This window comes from Branchiostoma floridae, chromosome 3, assembly GCF_000003815.2.
Source record: "Branchiostoma floridae strain S238N-H82 chromosome 3, Bfl_VNyyK, whole genome shotgun sequence".
In the NCBI taxonomy this organism is placed as follows: Eukaryota; Metazoa; Chordata; class Leptocardii; order Amphioxiformes; family Branchiostomatidae; genus Branchiostoma; species Branchiostoma floridae.
In genome coordinates this window covers 14452539-14457769 of record NC_049981.1, presented here as the reverse complement: position 1 = coordinate 14457769, position 5231 = coordinate 14452539, and the positions used below count along the sequence as shown (strand labels likewise).

Here is a 5231-nt window from a genome sequence, read left to right as displayed (position 1 = left end):
TACGAACTTAAAAAATCTAACTTAGTACATAGGGGCAGGGTTGATGTACGATGTACGATGTACGAACTTAAAAAATCCAACTTAGTACATAGAGGCAGGGTTGGTGTACGATGTACGATGTACGAACTTAAAAATCTAACTTAGTACATAGGGGCAGGGTTGATGTACGATGTACGATGTACGAACTTAAAAAATCTAACTTAGTACATAGGGGCAGGGTTAGTGTACGATGTACGATGTACGAACTTAAAAAAATCTAACTTAGTACGTAGGGGCAGGGTTGATGTACGATGTACGAACTTAAAAATCTAACTTAGTACAGAGGGGCAGGGTTGATGTACGATGTACGATGTACGAACTTAAAAAATCTAACTTAGTACAGAGGGGCAGGGTTGATGTACGATGTACGATGTACGAACTTAAACAATCTAACTTAGTACAGAGCGGCAGGGTTGATGTACGTACACAATGTTCGAGAAGAGAGAAAACTGGAGAGAGCAGGACTGCTGACCTTGTAAATTATCAAAAATAAATGTTCAACAAAAGATAAATGCAATACATGTTGCATTTTCATTATTTTCAGACAAAACATCGTTATTCTACATGTTTCACATTTACCATGTGCGACAGGTGAAAGTAGAATAAAATGCTGCGTACAGAGTTAGCATAACCCACAGCATAATCAAAATATCTTAACTTCGTACATCGTACATCGTACATTAGGTCCGCCCCATGTACGAACTTAGCATAACCCACAAAATAGAAAAATCTTAACTTCGAACATCGTACATCGTACATTAGGTCCGCCCCATGTACGAACTTAGCAAAACCCACAAAGTAGAAAACATATTAACTTCGAACATCGTACATCGTACATTAGGTCCGCCCCATGTACGAACTTAGCATAACCCACAAAATAGAAAAATCTTAACTTCGAACATCGTACATCGTACATTAGGTCCGCCCCATGTACGAACTTAGCATAACCCACAAAATAGAAAAATCTTAACTTCGAACATCGTACATCGTACATTAGGTCCGCCCCATGTACGAACTTAGCAAAACCCACAAAGTAGAAAACATATTAACTTCGAACATCGTACATCGTACATTAGGTCCGCCCCATGTACGAACTTAGCGTAGCTACGTCACAGATAATTGTCGACGTTTCCCGAACTTTGCCGACAGCGGTTGTCGGAAGTTGTCGGAAGCTAGAAGTTGTCGGAAATTACGTGTGACGTAGGCTGATCCAAACTTCGTACATTTCACCCATTTCTGGACATGTATGTAGGCCGTTGCAGAAATAATCCCCTTAGAAAGCCGTTTATAACTGACGTGCGTTACGCACTTTTTTCATAAGTTATAACTGTCTCTTTCGGTATACTCCGCTATATTTATGCTACTCTCCGCCAACCGTGTAATCAAGTCTCGTAATCTATGCCGCCCTGTTGGTAACAATCGGATTCACCTTTAACCTTTGTATTGTGGGCCTGGTGGCGGAAGTCTAGAAGGTTTGACGTGAATAGTTGTTCTGTTCGTTACAGACTTCCTTGTCACGAAAACGACTTAAAATATGAACATTTCGCTGAGCATGCTTTGTTTGTACGCGTTCTTCTTTACCCAAGTAATAACAGGTAAGGTCAAGTTTCAAGTTCCTTCAGGATTGTAGTTTCTTGATACTATTTGTCATTTCTTCCTTTAATCAGTAGACGTAGCAACTCATATTCATCTAAACGAGCGTAAATAGAGGAACTAGACAGTACTGTTACAACTAGAGTTCGGCGACCTCATACCCCCATGAATATTTAGAGCTTTTGTTAATTTCATGCAAATGACTTAACATTAACATGATTTATGCATGGTGTTGTTCATCATTGAATAATGTACAGTGCACATGTCACCAGTAAAATTCCCAATTCAAATCATTAATCATTAAGTTGTTTTGCCATTTTTGCATAAATTATGCAAAAAAGTTCCTCATTTGCATATTTGATATCTATAGATGTACCACCGATTATAATTAACAAGTGTTACATTTATCGAAGTCCAGTTATTGCAAACAATGGAATTATACAATTTCCTCATTAATTATGCAAATTAAGTACTTATTTGCATAAAATGCATATCATTAGGAACATCTTTGCCTAAGCTACCTGCATACGTAAAATGCAGGCAATCCGCCGTTCCTTTCTGCAGTTATCCTCTTTGGAGTGTCTTGACAAAAACGCCCCTGCAGTTCCACAATTGAATGTTAGGGGACTGAAACTTGCCCCACTTTGTCATGACGCTAAAAGCTATCTACAACCCAAATGTCACGACCATATGACGTACGGGACAAGAGATATATTGAAAAAAACTGCTATGATAGAATATTCTCATTAATTATGCAAAGGTACTCCTATTTTGCATAATTGGTATTTTATTTTGTACAACATTGTCTAAGGTACCTACATACCAAAAATCATGAAAATCCGTTGTTCCCTTCTTGAGCTATCCTCGTCAGAAGTTTTTGACAAAAATGCCCTTGCTATCCCAAAACTAGACGCTAGGGGGCCCAAACTTATGTCATTTTTTCCTGAGCACAAGAGCTATCTAATACTCAAAAATCTTGACCATAGCATGTTCAGAACACCGAGATAGCGAAACCGGAAGTTTCGCTGCAGTACCAAGGTCACACACCAGGGGGCCCCAAATTGACCTTGACCTTCATCTTCCCAACCCCTACCCACATACCAAATATCATCGTGGTCCATCAAGAGGTTCTCAAGTTATGATGACCACAAATATGCGGACACACACACACACACACACACACACAGACACACACACAGACACACCAAAAACTATACCTCCATTTTTTTCATGGAGGTAAATAATCAAGATGTGTAGAAATTAGACTTTTCGTTATGACGTACTTGTTTCTCTGAAAATTGGGCTATTCTTATCTTACGGCTGTTACATTTGGCAGACAATAGTCAGAGAATCGTCCGTGACATTACGTTCAAACCATACTATGCAGTTACAGCACAGTCCACATACACAAGGAAGGCCTTGACTGGAAGTGACGTCATACTTCCTTGTGACTATGATCAGACTGCTGATGGGGACTGGATTATTGTCACCTGGACTATGCGTATCGGTGGAACTTTTCAAAACCTGTATGTGAGGACAACAGGCAGCACAACCAATGCTGTAGCTTCACCACCACCTCAGTTTGCTGGACGAATGGCAATAGATGGAATCTCAAACCTGAGACTGACAGGTGTCACCATTGGGGATGAAGATGAGTACAGATGTATTGTCACAGCCCAAACCCTGAGTCCGGTAACATTTGTTAATCTCCAGGTTTTCCGTGAGTAGTACTATTGGATGACTTAAACAATTTTCATGACAATTTCTTGTGTCCGTTTAGCAGCGAAAAAGCGATCCACGATATATTCCTACGGGTAAATGATACATATGAACACAGCATTCAGCTCGAGACAGGAGGCTGGTGTAGATTAGCCAAACCAAAAACTGCTATGACGAAAACCTTTCTGTTCAGACGTATTAAGTCACACATTGCAATACTACATTATATCATCATCCACACCACAAATGTTCCAGAAAACATATTGACCTTGACCTCCCCTCAGCGTATATGCCTCATCTTGACGTATATCTTTACATTTCATTTACAGACAGTAGTAGTATTTTCCTTTTGGAGTTGTAGCAGAATTGAAAAAAGACATTGATATTTAGATGGTCTGTTGACTCTTTTCCCACCACAGAACAACCAACAGGTCCTATTGTTCAAGTCCAGTTTGACCCCGTCACCTTCACCTGTACCAGTACAGGGGGACGGCCACCTGCCAGTCTTGGATGGTCTGTCACAGAAAATGGCACACCGGTGTCTGTAAATCCCACATACACATCCTCTAATAACTCCCAGGGAGTTGGAGACGCCACATCAACATTCAACTTTACTACAACAAAGTACGGAGTGACGTACAGGGTACAGTGTACAGCTTCAGGACCAGATCCTATCCAATCCAGGACATCAGCTGTAGTGAGCGTCACTACAGAGAAAGGTACTTCACTTTCTTCACTAAGTTCCAAGACGTTCATTTGTCAGTAAGCAATTGATGAGAACTGTATTACTACTACAATGTATATAATTTGTGTCCGATATGGTTGCATTTTGTACTAGTATGCATACATTCATAGGTGATTGAGCCATTGATTAGATAAATTTGTTTTATTGTATTAAACAATATTGATTTTGACACCTATGTCTATTTGCTTAAACATACATGTATTTTTATGACTTGTACACGGTACATCAAAAGCTATGTGATGTAACGTTACACTTGTATCCACTATTTGTACATCTTTCTCTCTGGTACATTTTTTTCCAACTGCCTTCGGCTTAACTAGCAGTAGTACTGTAGTTGTAGCTGCCTCAATGCTTAAGCCTGTTATTATCCGACGTCACATGTTAATGATAATGAATTGCATTTGTAGATCCAAGTGCCATTCCTACTACACCAAAGGGACAGACAGGTATTACACGTTTTAATTTGTCTAGAAGTGTGTGTTAAAAAAACGCTGTGTTAAACTTCTGGATGACCTTGTAATCAATTTCCGTATCTATACCAGTCCTTCAAATTTCTCTTACAGGGAATATTCCACCATCATCTTGGACTATTTTCTGATAATTATAGATGATATGTTTTTGTTCGTTTGTTCTCTGTTGACACCTCCTCCCCAAACACTGCATCCAAATCACCAGGTGAAGGCAGAGCAAAATGTTTTTGTTTCACTTATTTCCATACTTCCACACTTTTATCACATCTAATCCTGTCCATTGTAGTTTTTTCAGTCCGCAATAGTTACCTGCATGTATGCAGGTATGGTTTTGATGCTGGTGGGAACTTTTCGGTAGCCGGGGATGTAGGGCGCTGTATCTCGTGAACGGATGGTGCGAGCACGACGATTTTTGGTACGTGAGTTGGGGGTGGTAGCCTAACACTCAGGTTTGATTTTGGGCCTCCTGGCGTTTGAACTTGACATTGCAGGTGGCATTTTTGGTGTTTTTGGGGCACTTTTGGCGCTGTGTGTCCGGAACGATACGCGCGATTGCGACGATTTTTGGTGCATGGGTGGGGGGTTGTTGCCTGTTGCCTAGGATTGACTTTGGGCCTTGTCGCGTTTGAACTTGACCCGGCAGGTCGAATTTTGTGTCCGAGAGG

General features: G+C 40.4%; 1 long non-coding RNA gene across 1 annotated transcript; it reads left to right on the top strand.

Moving 5' to 3' along the window:
- The first annotated feature begins 1524 nt into the window (after nucleotides 1–1524).
- LOC118412195 lies at nucleotides 1525–4545 on the top strand. Its single transcript, XR_004830738.1, has 3 exons — nucleotides 1525–1634; nucleotides 3020–4070; nucleotides 4504–4545. It is a non-coding gene; the product is annotated as an uncharacterized LOC118412195 (long non-coding RNA).
- The last annotated feature ends 686 nt before the right edge of the window (nucleotides 4546–5231 follow it).